At 36.3% G+C, this 19,742-nt stretch overlaps 1 long non-coding RNA gene across 1 annotated transcript in view; it reads left to right on the top strand.

Moving 5' to 3' along the window:
* Positions 1–18,657, top strand: part of LOC149132375 (uncharacterized) — a 38,217-nt gene extending 19,560 nt beyond the window's left edge. Inside the window, exon 3 of the long non-coding RNA XR_016244648.1 lies at positions 18,231–18,657. This is a non-coding gene — a long non-coding RNA (uncharacterized LOC149132375). The remainder of the gene's footprint in view (positions 1–18,230) is intronic.
* Positions 18,658–19,742: the final 1,085 nt, after the last annotated feature.

Genomic DNA, 19,742 nt, shown 5'->3' on the forward strand with positions numbered 1-19,742 from the left:
GAAGTATGGATTAAAATTCTTTTGTCTGAGATTTCAGGACTTACCCTATCCTGATCTCGAAGGTTTGTTACATAGTCTCCAGCTATGGTAAGAAATCGTATAAAGCAAAATGTGCAATACTAGCACTTTGAAACTTCCATATCGATCTTTCATTGATAACTTCTAAAATCCTGTAATTTTCTTACAGCATATGTATGTATGCATGCATGCATGCATGTGTGTATGTATGAATGTATGTATGTATGTATGAATGTATTTATGTATGTATGTATGTATGTATGTATGTATTTATGTATGCATGTCTTTATTCAGTTTTATTTCAAGATTTCTTGCCAATAGAGAAAGTGCCGGTTTCTAATCTAGATCAAATGCTCTTTCATTGGAATTTCAAAATCAACAGCAGGGTAGTTTTGCTTGTATGTATTAATGAATGAATGTATGTATGTATATATGTATGCATGTATGTATATGAGTACGTTTTGTTTTATGCATGTTTTCTCATGCGTGTAGTTGCATATCTAGACATGATCATATATATTTAAATGATAAACGTCTGGAAAAATTTACAGATTTTTACAGTTCTTTTCTGATTTTGAGAAGCCTAATTTCCCAAGATTGGTATTTAGGCAGTGTGTTACATGTCATAGGACTCCAATAATTACCTGAACTCTGGATATGTATAAGCCTGAACTCTGGATAGAGTAACTGCAGATTTCTCAATAGTCTAGCATAGGCATTCTCTTTTCCACTGACCTTCAGCTTTATGGAAACACACGCTGGGCTGATAATTTCCACAACTATACACAGTTACTTTTCTCTTTCCCAAATCATAATATTACGTCTGTTGTGCTTACATTTTATTGAGGTTTTCACTGGGACATTCCACCAGGAATCATTTTTATTATGAGTGGTTATGGCTTCTACCATACTGTGAGTTCTTATTTCTTTGTCTTCATGGGTTCACCTTCCGACGGTTTTCATTATAGAGACAGATCTCCTAATGCTTTGTCCTAGCTACATGATGTCTTATCAGTTATGGATTACTGCTCATGATGTGAGTGATGTCTTCGATGTTAACTCCACAGGTCTGCATCAGTTGACACATTTTACTGCATTTCCTGCATCTCTATCTAATTTATCCATCGAGTATTTGGTTGATATTTCCTGTTCCTGGATTGCAAAATCTTACCTTTCAGAGTGGGTGGTAGTAATGAGGCTATTGATATATATGTATATGCATGTAGGCAAGATTATATGCATGTTTCAGTACCTGTATTATATATATATATATATATATATATATATATATACATATATATATATATATATATATATATATATATATATATATATATATATATATATATATATATATATATATATATATATATATCCATTCTTGGATATACTAATTAAAAAAGTAAACCTAAAAATAGAAACGGACATGTTTTACAAAACCACAGACGCCAAACAATATCTACTATTTGATTCATGCCACCCTAGACACACCAAGACAAACATCCCCTTCAACCTTGCAAGAAGGATATGCACAATAGTGTCAGAAGAAAATACTAGAGACTACAGACAACAAGAACTCAAAAACACACTAATTGACAGACACTACCCAGTTCAACTCATAGAGGATGGAATCAGACGTGCATCACAAATTAACATAGAAAACTTAAGAAAAGTTAAACACAGCAACACACATTCCCCGAAAATACTGCCGTACATATCCACATACAACCCCAGAAACAGAGAAGCCTCCACCATCATCACCCAAAACATACCAATGCTACATAAGGACCCCAAATTGAAGGAAATTTTACACACACACAAAATCATCAAAAGCCACAAACAACCAAAATCACTGAAAAAGATCCTCACAAAGGCAAAATTACTTTCCGAAACAACAGATGCGAAAGTAAACAAATGTGGTCGACCAAATTGTGCAACATGCCCAAACATTCTAGAAGGTTCAGAATTCCTCTTCAAAGAGGGACACAAATTCAAAGTTAAATTTAACTTTCCTTGTGCCTCAGAAAATCTTATTTATGTAATAAGACGTTCGGGTTGCCACGAGAACCACATAGGGTCCACAAGATTATCGCTCAGACGTAGATGCACTCTGCACCGCCAGCAGATTGCACACCCAGAATACCGAATGATACCTTTTAGTGATCATATTGAGAAATGCGCAAAACAAATGCTACCACAATTTATAATCTTTCCTTTTTATCAATGTGCCATTAAAACACCAACACAGATTAGATTAAATAAGGAAACCTTTTTCATTCAAAAATACAAACCCAAACTTAACCATTGCTAACACATTTAAATAAGGAAATTCATCACCCCACTAAGAAAAAAAAGGGGAAAAAATATGGAACTAAACCATGGTAAATTAATCAAATTCTACCACCTCCTAGATTTCGATTATCTCCCCTATACCGGAAGAAATCCCTAATTACCTCCCCCTATCTAGAACTCTTCTTTCTCAGACTGGAACGAACACGACACAATGAAGTAGAGAAATTTGAAAAGACAACACGAAACCGGTTATTTCTCAAAATACAACGTTTATATACCAAAAAGATTTTCTAACATTTTTCTAACATTTTTCTAACATTTTTCTGACATAATTTAAATATATACTTTAACCATGTAACACAAGCCTTCTGTAGTTTTTTCACTCTTATTATCTTTTATATATATATATATATATATATATATATATACATATATATTTACTTGCTTCAGTCATTTGACTGTGGCCATGCTGGAGCACCGCCTTTTAGTCGAGTAAATCGACCCCATGACTTATTCTTTGGATGCCTAGTATTTATTCTATCGGTCTATTTTTGCCCAACCGCTAAGTTACGGGGACGTAAACACACCACCATCGGTTGTCAAGCGATGTTGGGGGGACAAACACAGACACACATACACAGACATACATATATATACATATATACGACAGGCTTCTTTCAGTTTCCGTCTACCTAATCCACTCACAAGGCTTTGGTCGGCCCGAGGCTATAGTAGAAGACATTTGCCCAAGATGCCACGCAGTGGGAATGAACCCGGAACCATGTGGTTGGTAAGCAAGTTACTTACCACACAGCTACTCCTGCGCCTATATATATATATGTATATATATATAAACCCAACCAGCGAAGAAGCGAAATACATTTATTAAATAAATAATCCTGGGGAACACAGTTTTAGCCGAATTAGATTTAAAACTTGTTTTTGATTAACTATTGGCCTTTGAATTAAAAAGTGACTCAGCCTTTTCTTTTACTTCACGTCAGACTTTTTCTCAACCACCACAAAGAAACCGCTCCTAAAAATATTATGCTCATTTTATAGAGCGTTTTAAAATTTTACATACGGTGGAAAATAACGAAACTTTGCTTGACTGTAATGTATGTGCAAATTTATTTTGTTCACACAAAGGATATTGTTACTGTGAGTCAAATCGTGTGCAAATAGTTATGATAAAAAATCTACGCTTATAGCTATTTCTGGAGTTCTCGATCTTTGGACATTTTCGCTTTATGTTCCAGCAAGTCAGCCATCATATTTACATCTACCCTGATCCCGTTTCTTCATGACCTTCACGTGCAGAGGTGAGAATATAATTTTCTTTTTGTCAACAAGTGGATCTTGTAGAATGTTGAGATCACCAGATTTGCTGTCAAAACTTGAAGACCAATTCTTCTCTACCCAATGCTTCACACAAACCACCTCCAGTGTTGGAAAATGGTCACATCTCACTCCTCTGGAACTTCACCATTCAAACTGACAGAAAGATAGATGCAAATAGGACAGACATCATACTGAAAGACTTCAGACAAAAATCATGCCCCCTCATTGACATGACTGTCTCAATCGATATAAACGTATCTGACAAGACCTACCAAAAACTGAGCCAGTATAAAGATATTGAAATAGAGGGAAATAGAACAGAAATTGAAACCAAGGTGACAAACAGGCAGGTGTTACAGTAAAGGTGGCAGCGGGAAAAGCACCAGCAGCAGTGGCGGAAGCTAGAGTAGTGGGAGCAACAACAACAACAACAACTACAAGAGAATCAGAACAAACAACACCATAATAAAACATAGAAGACACGGACTCCTCCACGCATCCGAATGATGATGAAGAGAAGCCCAAAAAGCAAAAAGCAAAAAAAAAAACAAGAAAGAGATACAGGAAGAAGGAAGAACTCCAAGAAACGGCAAACACAGACACTGATTGACAACAGCAACACTACAAGTACCACAATCACCAACACTATCGAAAACAGCCAACAAAAGGAGTGGTCTGCAGTCCCAACACTTTTAGAGTGCAGGAGAGCATAATGATGGTCCGAATGATGGATCTGACCCCTCGCACAGAATCCTAATATCAGTATTAAAACAGTGAACCGTGTTCACCAAAGAACTCCCTCGTGTCTCTTCTTTGCCATACACTTTCAAATCATCCCTGAAGCTTTATCCGTAAGATGTCAACTAAGTTTCCCATCCCACCGTACTTCTCTTCAGGAAGCACGTCACATTCCTCGCAGCTCCAGACAGATCTAAGCACTCGATGATCCACAAATGTGGAATCATCATAAGCTTTGCGATAGTCAATCCAGGCCATTCCCAGATTTGTTCTCACTCTAACATACGCACACACATACACAAACATACACCACACACACAAACTTACCCACCCACGTTCAGTCGCACAAGCACACACACACGCACGCACACACACACGCACGCACACACACAGAAACAGACAAACGCATTCCTTTTTCTGTTTTTCTGTGTAATACGTGCTCTCATTTAACCTAATTCACCATGTTAGCTATTGCCATATTTCTATTTTCCACACACCTCTCTCCCTCTCCTCCATTTCAGTCTTTATCAATGGTTCAATTCATTCACATGAAACTTTTGTATTTATCCGTGTTTTATCTATGTATATATATCACTATCTATCTATTTATCTATCTATCTATCTATCTATCCATCTGTCTGTCTGTCTGTGTGTCCGTCTGTCTATAGCTATATTTAGTTGCCTATATAAACTCATGCAGGGACAGTCTCACTTCATTTTGTTAGCGTCAAATTGAATGTGTTACACGTGTCGATATAGCTCCGATCGAAACAGACAAAGCATTATGTGGGTGTGAGGGTGTACCAATATATGTATGTATGAGTGTACGTATGTATGTATGTAGGTAGGTAGGTAGGTAGGTATATATGTGGGTGTGTGCATGCATGAGTATACATATACACACTCACTCACACAAACACACGATCTCACATACACACACACACACACACGACAGAATTCGGCTCAATAATTGATATGACCACCCCTTATTTAGGATTGGTAAAACAAAGAAAACTTTTAGATGCAGGTGATGAATTTCAGAATTTACAACGATTGTCTCTTCTAGATTAAATGTTATGCAGAATCGTAGCAATTAGAATAATGCTTATTCTTATATTCTTTTATTCTTTTATTCTTTTATTCTTTTACTTGTTTTAGTCATTTGACTGCGGCCATGCTGGAGCACCGCCTTTAGTCGAGCAAATCGACCCCATGACTAATTCTTTGTAAGCCTAGTACTTATTCTATCGGTGCCTTTTTATGGAGACGTAAACACACCAACATCAGTTGACAAGGGACAGTGGGGGGAACAAATACAGACACACACACAAGCACACACACACACACACACACACACACACACATATACGACGGGCTTCTTTCAGTTTCTGCCTACCAAATCTACTCATAAGGCTTTGGTTGGCCTGAGGCTATAGTAGAAGACATTTGCCCAAGATGCCACACAGTGGGACTGAACCTGGAACCATGTGGTTGGGAAGCAAGCTTCTTTATTTCATTAAACTGGCCATAATGGCCTTACACAGAGAAAAAGCTAGCTGCGGTCTGGACACAGGTATAATGCCATATGTGATGAAAAATGAAAATGATGATTAGTTGGGGGAAACAACAACGCCCGTCGATTGTTGTTTCCCGAAAGCATTGTTCTCTTATTTGCCATTCATGAGGCGATTGACCTTTTTACATTAACACACAAAAATACAGTAATCAAAAAAGTTCTAAGTTAATCGAGGCTCGAAGACTTCTCACTTCACCGCCCCGATCAAATCTCTCGCTGCCTTCAGGCAATCCCGCAGTAGCAAGTCGGGGTCCCAGAGAAGATAACTGAACTCCTCCCCAGAAAAGGCATTCAATATCTCATAAAGATAATTCTCAAACATGATCTCCGCAGCTACCTGCAGAGGCCAATGTGAGCTCCCAATACAATACAGGTCGGGACCACCTGTTCCCAACCTTCAAAACGTCTTTCGAAGTTCTCTACGACCCCTCCCCTGAGAAAAAAGATCACAAATTCCTCATTATTTTCACTGAGAGAAGCCATGATTTCCTCTGTCGGTGGCACAATTCCCACCGACGAGGTTTCGGGACATGCCGGCAGTGCACTGCAAATCGCCGGCACTGTCCCATTCTTTCTTTCTTTCTTTTTTTTGGTACGGGAGGGGCTGCTTCCTTCGCCTCGGTGAGCAAAAATGGGGAAAGCCGGATTATGGGGATAATTAGGCTTCCCATCCATAAAAGGTCTAGCTATGTGGTGTATGATCAGATCTCAAAACCGTGTATAGACGGGAAACCTAAGGTAACCCTAGAAATCGGCTTTCCCCATTTTTAATATATACTGCTCTACATCTTAGAGTGTGCTTTTTTTTTCGGATTTTTACAGACGTTATATATATATATATATATATATATATATATATATATATATATATATATATATAACGGGTTTTTCAATACTTTTATTTTTCAAATTTATGTTAAAAAAAGATCTTTCTTAATCTAAAATATACACTCTTTCATTTTCTACAATGCTCTTTCATCTATATGGTAGATTTCAAATGTCCCGCTTCCAAAATTCACTTCTCCGTGACGAAAGGTACTTCTCCAGTACTGTTCTGACCTTGTCTATAGAATTCATATTTTTTCCGTCCAAATGATTTTGAAGACTGCAGAATAAATGATAATAAGATGGGGCAATTCCCGGCGAATATGGTGGGTAGGACATCGTTTCCCATTCAAACTGCTCCAACCCTTGGAATATCATCCTCGCTGTATGTGGCCGAGCATTATCCTGAAGGAAGAACACATTTCGTCTTGAGACCGAAGATGGTCGTTTTTCTTCTATCGCCGACTTAAGCCGCTCAAGCTGCTTGCAGTGGATCTCCTTTCTTATCGTTTGGTTTGAGTTTAAAAGTTCAAAGTCGACTAGACCTTTCATGTCCCACCAAACAGATAACAACACCGTACGTGGGTGAAAACTTTCTTTAGCCTAAGTTCCCGTGTTTCTCTTTTCCCTTCCCACTGTTCTCACGATTGACATTTTTATAGAAAACCCATTTCTCGTCACCAGACATTATTCGGTCCAAGAAAGTTTCGTACGTGAGATGTGACTAGCAAAGAAGAGCACACATTAACTCTCTGCGCAGATTAAACTCGGAAAGTTTGTGAGGAACCCATTGACCCAATTTGCTGATTTTTCCGATGGCGCGCAGGTGTAGATGAATGGTTGAATTACGAAATCCCAGCTTCTCTGCAAGTTCATGGACAATTACAATTGTCTACAGATCTTCCAGAATGAGGCTTATCTTCTAGACTGTAGTTTCCGGCTCGGAATGTCTGGAACCACCGTTGACATTGGCTTACGCTTATTGTCCGATCCCCATATGCTGCATTAATATTCCTCGTATTTTCCGTTGCGTTGTTGCCTTTATCGAACTCATAAAGTAAAATATGCTGAATGTGCTCCTTTGTCACCTCCATTATACCTTTGAAAAAATAACTCTTAAAATCGAACTGCACTCTTCAAAACTTGCACTACGAAGAAGTACAAGGCAAAATTACTACCTGCATCTATAGCAAATTGATGCAGGTATTTTATTGAGTCCCCCTCTGACATTTAGTTCATGCAATTGAAAAACTGCATTATTTATGGGATGACTCAATATTCACACACACACACACACACTCACACATATTTATATGTGAATATAAATACCCATCTGTGTGTCGATATGTACGTGCTGAGGTATATGTGCAAGGAAATAACAACACCACGTTCATGATACCCACGCATCTAATAAAAACTGTTTTGTAATTTTGAATGCTTTTAAACTTATTTCACTCCAGAAAATCGTTATCATCACTATTATTATCATCACCACCACTATCATCATTATTAACTTTATCGTTATTATAGCGTTTTTGTAGGTTTCAGCGAGACTGAATATGTGCATACAATATGAAGACATATGGAAGGGTAACATATGCAGATGAAAAAGAAAAAATATAATAGAAGTACTAAATATTTCTTTTTCGCCTGCGGAATCAATATACAGTCAATGATATAGAAACATATCACCTTTGAGCATCCATACATATTGAAGTCTCTCTGAGCAAACATTGTCAACAACCATTTGTATTTAAACTGGATTAGCTGCTACATAAAAACGGGAATTACAATATTGCGTGCTGCCAGAAGAGCAATGATAATGTAATAGTGTTATATTCAGTGGAAATCTACATAAAGATAAACATTTGTAAGCAATGTGAAAGAAGTGAAAAGATAAATGTCATAATATAAATAAACTGATTTATAGATGCTAAATAAATATTTATGCATGCATACATGCACACATGTACACATATTTATGCTATTCTGCGTATATGTGTGCATAGCGGTTATATATACATAGAGATAGGTATTAACACACAGACACATAGAGATAGGTATTAACACACAGACACAGACACATAAGTATATGTAAAGAGAGCGGAAGGAACAGATATGTTAATTTTTATGCTAACACTACATTCGGCCGCGTATGATGTTATATATACATATATACATATATAATTATATATATATATGAATATATATGAATATATATATATATATATATGTGTGTGTGTGTGTGTGTGTGTGTGTGTGTATTTACGCATATATATGCGTATGTGTGTACGTTTGCGTATTTGTCCCCCCCCCCAAATCTTCCGAGCTGGTATCTAAATCCATTATAAAATGAAATAATTAATATATTAATTTGTTAAAATGTAATTCCCCATAATACCATAATATAGACATAATATGATAACGTAATATATGATCCTTTTTTTCCTGTTTCATTACAGCTATTAGGTAATTAATTTAGTGGGTGGTTTTTGTAAGAACACGCTACATCTATGCTTATATGCATATGTGTAAGTGTGTATGTTGAAATATATATGTTTGCGTGTGTGTTTGTGTGAATGTAAGAATTAAACTAGATATATGCATGTATGTATGTATCTATGTAACCATGTATGTACGTATATGTACATAAATGGTTTGTGTAATAATAGAGCCGATTTATATGAATAAGCTAGGATTAAACTATGGATGTCTTTACCTTCATGAAATGTAAAACCCATACTACATTTTATCTTCTTTGTTCACCTTAAATGTCATTAATGAGGCTGTTTTCAGTGTACAGTGATGTGGTCTATATGCCAAGTGTGTGTGTGTGTATGTGTGCGTGTTTGTGTGTATGTGTGTGTTTGTATGTGTTTGTTTGTGTGTGTTTGTGCGTGTGTATGTGTGTGTGTATTAGTCATCTGCCAACTACTGCTTTTGTTTCGTTTATTTGTAATCTTGTAGCTGAGAAAAATATATTATTTCGAATTTTTGACACAAGGCCAGCAATTTTGTGGAAGGAGATAAGTCAATTGCATCAACCATAGTGTTCATTCATGAATGGATGAAAGATAAAGTTGACCCTCGGTGAAATTTGAACACAAAACCATGGGCAATAATCATTTCGCCCGGCGTGCAAACGATTCTGCCAAATAGCCACCCTTGCCTTGCTTCTAATATCGTTACTACTTTCGCAATCGCTGGTGTTGTTATTGTTCTTGCTGTAATGAACGTATTACACTTCCCAATTTCAATCACCATATTTATGCTGAATTCTCCCGATTACCTCAGAGAACTTATGTTTTTGTATTTTAACAAGTCTAGCTGTGATCTGTGTGTGTGTGTGTGTGTGTGTGTGTGTGTGTGTGTGTGTGTGTGTGAAAATTTAAAACAAATATTATTGTATTCAACGCTGTTATTGATTTCATTCATTACGCAGTTATTATATATATTTTAATATAACTATCCCCTACTTTGTGCCAGTTATAAAAATTCAATCGAATATTTACCCATGTGGAATATTCTTCCCTCCACGACACCCAGAACAGAAACCAGTTCCTCCCTACCCCAACACTCCAATACCCGCCCAAATTTCCGAGTAGCAGGCGATCTAACACAAAAACTTTCCACTAGATGACCCCAAATCCTATGTATTTCGGAACTCACCGAAATTGACGCCAGCGTTCACCTCCAAGAACCTGGGACGTTATCTAGTTCCACTCACCTTCACTTTTAATGTTCAGACTTGAGTACCTAAAATCTTCTTCGCCCTACTCGAATCTAGTCCCCTTACAAAAAATGTTCACTCCCAATCTATAGAATTATCTTACTCCACTACCATGAACATTGCCGGGGTAATCAGACATCTTAACAACAAGAAACTCAGAAATCCACAACCAGCTAACACCCACCCTAATAACATAACTCAACCTAACACTCAGGTTCACACATATAAATCAGCTGCTAGATCAGTTTCATAAACGCAGTCGCCGACGCATCTTAAACATCAGATGGTACCAAAGAGTCTCAAATGTGAAAGTTTGGGGGTAAGCCCAGATGCTGAACTTAGATGTACTGCTGACACAGGTTCAGCTAAGATAGTCTAAACACTTCGTGTGTATGCAGGATAACATGTTACTAAAGCAGCTCTTCTACTCTGAACTGACATAGGGCCATCGAGCAAGAGGACCGTCAACACTTTGCTATAGAGACACCTTGAAAAAAGGCCCTCCAGACATGTGAGATTGATGAAGAACAACGGGAAATTGTGGTCATGAACAGATCTGGAGACAAGCAATTTGAAGGAATAAAGGCCTACGAGAATGGCAGACGAGTCAGGCAAGTGGAAAAGCGCGTGGCAACGAAGGCCAAATCTAACACAGCAGACTATTTCATCGTGTATCCAGTATGCGACCACCACTGTTCATCTGATTTTTGCTTCAAATCCCACAGGTGGGTACTCAAATGAACAACGTGCTAGGTTGGACTTTATCGATCATGATAGACAACCAACAACGACAACACATACAACCCTGTCCAATAATGCAAAAATGATCAGCATACATCATTATTGTTATAATGTCATGTGTAGAGAGAGTCTGTTATAATGTGTTTTACGGAACAGGACCTACACATTTAGACGGAATAGTCCTGTTATCTCAGATAAATAATAGATAGAAAAATAGATAGATAGACAGATGGTTAGATACTTGCATACATACATACATACATACATACATACATACATACATACATACATACCATCAAATACATGTTCACACATACACACACATATATGTACAAGTTAGGTTGTGTGTGTGCGCACGGGGGCGTGTGCAAAACAAGATGAAGGAAAGAGTATTCGCATGCCAAATGATGAGGGAAATATTATTTATTGACGCTGGTAAAATTTCACAAACTGTTACCCAAAGTTTCATGTAATCATTCGTCACATAGCTGTGAGTATCCAGAACAGCGCAATAGTATATGAGTATTTATGAATATTCATGATAACCAACTCATGGAATAAATATAGAAAGCCAATTGGGCAATTACTTTTTGAAATAATGAGATACCTTGGAAATAAGAGCGATTGACAGTTACGGAATGTTATATAAACATTAAGTTGAGTCGAATAAAAAATTTTAAATTGGATATATATACATACATCTTTACACGCACACAGTCACATACTCACACATACGCAGTCTTATGCACATACATATGTCACGTATGTGTGTGCTGTGCGAGCGGTTTTGTCTGTATATACATGAGAGTTGGTCTATGTACGTAGGTATGGGGATGTGAATGTAGGCGTGTGTACATGTGTCACTGACACCACTTTACAAATATGCTATTGGCTTACTCTGTACTCGTTAAAGTCACAGTAAATCAATAACAACAACTGTCAGATATGTTTTCCTTTATCAATCAGTCCTGTCCAGAAATGATATTCAGACAACAGCAACCATTTGCTGAAGAAACGAATGAAATACTTTAAGATCAGAGAAGAAAAAAAAGCACAATTACGATATTTATTTGAAGGAGATCAATTCACAACATTATTTTTATTTCTATTGGTTTAACCAAATCAATTTTCTATCTCTAAGATATATACTTTACTCTATAATTTTCGTTTATCTTTATCCCTTAATTCTGCTAACTCCATCAGTTGTCTTCTCAGTTTTTTTTACAGAATTTATTCATTAACAATGACATAAGTGTGGATGGTCAGTAAGATAACTGACCTAAAGATTAGAGTCGGAAAATAATATAGCTGAATGTTTTCTCAACAAACTTGTTTATATATCATTTTCACATCAAACTTAATCTTAGCTGTAAAAATAGAGAGCGCATGAGGTCGCGATAGATGTTTACAGGTAGATATTTGAGCTTATTCGATATGTCACTCAACAAATATCATTTTGCCTTTAATGTATGGAGAAGATCAGTTGTTAAGACAGCGTCTATGCAGTCCCTTATAATGCTAAATATAGCAACCAAATAACTATCTCATCAAATTCTAATCTTCAAATATAGAAATAATATTAATCAGTGAGTTGTACTTCAATATTCACGGTTGATCTGCTGAATTTAACAGCCAAATGGACACTTGAGAAATGCAATATTTCTTGAGAAGCCATACACGCGCAGGAGTGGCTGTGTGGCAAGGAGTTTTCTGACCAACCACGTGGTTCCGGGTTCAGTCCCACTGCACCTTGGGCAAGTGTCTTCTACTAAAGCTTCGGGCCAACCAAAAACTTGTGAGTGGATTTGGTAGACGGAAACCGAAAGACGCCCATCGTATATATGTATATATATGTATGTGTGTGTATATGTTTGTGTGTCTGTGCTTGTCCCTCCAGCATCGCTTGACAACTGATGCTGCTGTGTTTACGTCCCCGTAACTTAGCGGTTCGGTAAAAAAGACCGATAGAATAAGTACTAGGCTTACAAATAATAAGTCCTAGAGTTAATAGATACCAGGGTAGCAAAGATCACAAAATGACTGTGGTGTAACTCCTGTTTATGAGGTAGAAACTCCTTGTTATTTTTGGGTACTTGAGTAAATATGCAAATTTAGTAAATGGAGTAAAACGCATATGTTAGATGAATTCTTTTATTTCCAACATATGTTTCGAAGATTAAAAATGGTTATGAGAGGTAATGGTGTCAATAAGACCCAAAGGTGTCAGGCAATGCTGAGTAAGTGCTACGGATAGACCATAGTTAATTTCCAAATTCGGTGTTTATGCGAATAAGGAGTCCAACGTAGGTCATATATCAGCATGTGTATATATATAAAAAATTTTTTTGAAAATGAGATAAAAAAAAACAAGACTATTAAGATTTTAGAACATTTATAAATAGGTCTTATAGCTGTTTTCAGTGTATTTATTATATCCCTTCATCGGAGACGATGTGAGAAAATGTTTAAGTAATAGTTAATTTGTATCTTATCTAAATTAACTATTGCTTAACCATCTTCTCACACCGTCTCCGCTGAAGGGATATAATAAATATACTGGAAACAGCTGTAAGACCTATTTATAAATATTCAAAATCTTCACAGCCTTTATTTTTTTATCGCATTCTGAAAAAAAAATTCGTATATATATATATATATATATATATATATATATATATACATTCGCTGCTTTCTTCCAAGGAATCTAATGCCCTTAGCTTAGTTTTTTTCTTGGGGCTGGCCAGATTGAAGCAATATCGAGAATTACCAACCGAAACTGCAAAGATAATCTGGATCTCGACGGAAGAGAGAAAACTCCTAATGACATGTCCGTGTTTTCTTTGTATAGACTATCTGTATGTTTTGTCCCTTTCTTGTGTCACCTGAGTGGATGTTTTGCGTTCTTGTCCTATTCTGTATTATATATATATATATATATATATATATATATATATATATATATATATGCGTATATATATATGTATATATATATAGATTGATATATGTATGTATATATACATATATATATGTATATATATTTCATATTTACTACTATATATTATAACTACTTACAATTTACAAAACAGTGTATTCCTATAATAGAAATTACATATATCTCCTGTAATATGCTCGAACATATAACCAGGTAACATAAAGTCCTTACTATTGTGTGTATATGAAAGAAATACAGCAGGACAGAAATAATATACAGGGCCAGTAACAACGTGAGGATGAAAACATATGTATCACAATAGAACTTGTTTTGTCGCCTCTCAGTCAAGCGCTTTGAACCAACAACACCACACTTTGAAGCGGGGTCTCTGTCACTAGTTTCTCTTGAATCACCGATAGTGTTTCACCAGGTGGGACTTTGGTGAACAGACCTATTACATCTAGACTCACCATCTGGTTGGATTCAATGGGCGTATCCTTGATCAATTCTGTGAAGTGGGTGGAATTCTTTACGTACGATGTTGACTTTCCTGCTAATGGACTGATTATATCCACAAGGAAACGGCTCAGTGGATGACATGCTGAACCTCTACAGCTCACTATAATTCTTAATGGAATACCGTCCTTATGAATCTTAGGCAAAGCGTACATCTGTGGTAGTTTACTGTAGTGTTGAATCAGTTGTCTGTACTTCATTGGTGTAAAGTGATCCTTGTTCTTGATCAAGATCTGTGACAACTTTCTCTCGGTTTTCAGTGTTGGGTTTTTCTTTTCTTTGCTATAGTTACCATCACTTATAAGATTTGCCAATTTTTCAGAGTAGTCAGACTTGTTCATCACCACTGTAGCATTTCCTTTGCCCGCTGGAAGTATTATTATGGAATTGTTACTCTGTAGTCTTTTGATAGCGAACTTTTCTTCCTTAGTGAAGTTTCGCTTTTTCTAGTACCTGTCTCACTTTCCACCTTAGTTCATCTTCTTGAACTTTTGGTATCTTTATGGCTATCTCTTCAATAGGGGCTACTATGTCCAAGTATAGAATGTGCTAGATGGTTATCGCAAAGCTGAAGGGTGATATGTAGACAAAATACTTCTGCAAGATCTATGAATCGCAAACGGATCAATACAATTTGAAATTAATACCTATAAATAATTTATAATTGCAATTAGATAAACATGTATAAACATAAGGAATATATTTTGGGAAACTATAATTGTAGTCGATCATAATAAATAATGATATATACTAATAAATCTAGATTTATCATGTACGCACTAATAGGCGCAGTCATGGCTGTGTATTAAGAACCACAAGGTTACTGGTTCGCCCCCTCTGCGTTGTATCTTGGGCATGACGCGGCTGACTAAAATATTGTGAGTGGATTTAGCAAACGGAAGCCGAAAGAAGCCCATCCTAGATTTATATGAATGTTGCTGTGTGTGTGTTTGCGATCTGCTGCCGCTTGACAACGGCTTTTGTTTACGTCCTTGTAACTTATCGGTTCTGCAACAGTTTCCAATACAATATATACTAGGCTCTACAAAAGTAAATGCTAGTGTCGATTTGTTTGACTAAAACCCTTTGTGGTGGAGCCCCAGCATGTCCGCCGTCCAGTGAATATTCCCAGTAAAAGACAAAAGTGAAAAGATTATAGAAATAGATTCAATACTAAATAATTAAAGCATCAGCGGCTGGCTAGCTCCCTGATCTTCTCACATAGCAGGCACAGCTTATAGAACTTTCTATTTTTAAAGACTGCAGTAAAATAGACGGTCTATATAAGTGCATTATCGGAAACTAGATTGATTATATATTCTTTTCTAGTCTAGGCACAAGGCCTGACATTTTTGGCGAGGGCGCTAGTCGATTAGATCGACCCCCAGCACGCAACTGGTACTTAATTTATCGACCCCGAAAGGATGAAAGACAAAGTCAACCTCGGTGGAATTTGAACTCAGAACGTAAAGACAGACGAAATACCGCTAAGTATTTCGCTCGGCATGCTGACGTTTCTGCAGCTCGCCGCCTTAGATTGATTATATATTCTTTTCTACTCCAGGCACAAGCCCCGAAATTTTGGGGGAGGGGGCCAGTCGATTAGATCGACTTCATTACGCAACTGGTACTTAATTTATCGACACCGGAAGGATGAAAGGCAAAGTCTACCACGGCGGAATTTGAACTCAAAATATAAAGACAGACTAAATACCGCTAAGCATTTCACCCGGCGTGCTAACGTTTCCGCCAGCTCGCCGCCTTAGATTGATTATATGTTGACGGTAACTTAACAGTGTCTTGTGTTAGTACTATACTTCAATCTGCTGTTGGCTAAATGTCTATAGATTTATTCTGGTATTACATGTTGAAAAATATTTCGTTTGCAACGATGGCAATTTCACGTTCTAGCTTACACATTGTGACACATCCTTAACGCACACATTACAATGGAGACAACTCGAAACGTTATATTCTCACTTAAATAATAGTCATCTAAAACCCTTCCATGGACAAAATGGCAGTCGCACTCATAATCAATAACTGCCCCAGGTTCCACAGCTTATTTCTCCATAATTTAGACCCGACTTTGCGTTGGTAAAAAAATTAAAAAATTAAAAAAAACGATTTCTGCAAAGTGTATTTAAGAGGGCATTTAGCTGCAAACACAAACACACATATATGTAAGTATGTAGGTAAATATATATACACCCAACCAACACATACATACATACACACATACATACATACATACATACATACATACATACATATATATATATATATATATATATATGGTACATATATATGTATATATATTCTTTTACTCTTTTACTTGTTTCAGTCATTTGACTGCGGCCATGCTGAAGCACCGCCTTTAGTCGAGCAACTCGACCCCAGGACTTATTCTTTGTAAGCCTAGTACTTATTCTATCGGTCTCTTTTTGTCGAACCGCCAGGTTACGGGGACACAAACACACCAGCATCGGTCGTCAAGCGAAGCTGGGGGGACAAACACAGACACACAAACATATACACACACATACATATATATACATATATACGACGGGCTTCTTTCTGTTTCCGTCTACCAAATCCACTCACAAGGCTTTGGTCGGCCCGAGGCTATAGTAGAAGACACTTGCCCAAGGTGCCACGCAGTGGGACTGAACCCGGAACCATGTGGTTGGTAAGCAAGCTACTTACCAAATATTTATATATATATATATATATATATGTGTATATCATATATAAATATATATATATATATATATATATATATATATATATATATATATATATATATATATATATATATATATATATATATATATATATATATATATATATATATATATATATATATATATATATATATACGAGATAAACAAAACAGAAAAGGAAAGATAAACAGATTATTTTTCACTTCAGTCATTTTAAGTTGGCATTAAATGAGAACAGAAAATAGCCGCAAGGTTTTCTGCAGAATTTACTATTTTCTGCCGATTCTCTGCCAACACAAAAAGGTCCATTGAAGGTGATGTAACGGTGGTTTAAGAGAGATGATCGCTTTATGTGTAATATTTAATGAAGAATATAGTTAGTTATCAAATACCTACACACCCAGATAAATAAATACACACACACAAATATATACATACGTACATACATACATACATATATAAGAAACTAAGTACATGCAAACATACATAGATATTTAGGAGTAAAGAATCCCCTGGCTCTGCTTATTTCGGATAATTTGTTATGATTGTATGTGTATCTGGTATATATGCACGTGTGTGTGTCTATGTCTGCGTGCTTTTTGTGTGTGTGTGTGTGCGTGCGTGTGTGTGTGTGTGTGTGTGTGTGTGTGTGTAGTTAGCTCCATACATAGATGCACATAGATAGATGGATATAGACACACACACACAAGGTACGATCGGTAAATTGTCGCCATTTAATATTCATAATTTCGTGCATGCACCTTGTCCATTTTTAATTTTGTCAACTACACATTATAGTAGGTTCTGCCCGAAATTTGGAAACGTCATGCTGTACTGCTTGTCATTCGCACCGGACGCTTCAATACGAACAATTGAAAATGTTTGGTGTCCATCTGAGGACAGTGCATTTTGAGAACAGTGCAATCTGAGAACATGTACCGAGAGTGATCAAAATGAGACATCTAGTCAACATCATGGTGTTTGGAGTAATCACTAGTGATGGTGAAGTTATGCCTTCATTCATCTTCACAGACATCCTTAGACCAATAAAACTCCTTGTAACACCAAAGATAAACTGAAGGCAAGGATTATGACAACATTCACCAATTTAAACAAGGATGCCATATAGAAGAGATGCAGGAGATCCTGAAGTTGTCTGGAGGCCATGGTTGAAGCCGATGACAATTTTATAGAATAAATTTACTCTTTAGTATTTGAAGATACTTTTATGTAATTTTTGTAAATATATCTGTTAATATGAGATATCAGTGTTATTTTCATTTTTGCGTAATTTAAGCGACAACTTTTTGAGTGCACTTTGTATATACGTGTGCCTGTGTGTGTGTTTGTGTGTATGTGTGTGTGTGTGTGTGTGTGTGAGAGTGAGTGTGTGTGTGTGTGTATGTGCGCGCGCGCGTCCTTGTGTGTGTCTATGTGTGTGTGTAATGAATATAAACATATGCATTATTCTTTTATTCTATTAATGGCTTCAGTTACAGGACTGCAGCCATGCTGGAGCCCCACCTTACCCGTATCTATCTATCAATCTATCTATCTACCTCTCACTCTCACTCCCTCTGTCTCTATACATATGTGTGCGTATGTGTGTATGTAAATAAATGTCAATGTGTGTGTATATATATATATATATATATATATATATATATATATATATATATATATTTATATTAATATATGCTTGGTTATATGTATGAATTCATATATATATATATATATATATATATATATATATATATATATATATATATATATATATATATATATAAATATATATAGTTGAAATTTATAGAAAAACAAAAGACGAAGACAGGTGAAAGGGCAACAAGCAGGCGTATTAGTTTGACGCTCGGGCAACAGAAAAGAGTCTTTTATGTTTCGAGCTTACGCTCTTCAACAGAAACGAATAAGTGAAAATAAATAGAGAGAGAATAAAAACAAAAATTCTAGATATAGCGGTCGAGCTCAATCAACAACATAGAAATTAAAATCTTATCTACACATAGCAGTGATGCAGCACTTAGACAAATTACTGAAGCTACACACATAATAGAAGAGAAACCTAGCCTGAATAGGAAACTAGAATGGAACACTAACACACACCACTAACAAACCTCAAACCACAGCATGTGACAACATGTTACCCATAAACCAATAATAATATGAACAAAGTATAATACAATACATAGATAAACAAATGGAATTAAATATTACATACGTTAACAAAATTTAATTAAACACAAAAAAAACACACACACACACACATGAACAAATAAATAAATAAAACAAATA

Source organism: Octopus bimaculoides, chromosome 16 (assembly GCF_046866305.1).
Source record: "Octopus bimaculoides isolate indiv1 chromosome 16, ASM4686630v1, whole genome shotgun sequence".
Classification (NCBI taxonomy): Eukaryota; Metazoa; Mollusca; class Cephalopoda; order Octopoda; family Octopodidae; genus Octopus; species Octopus bimaculoides.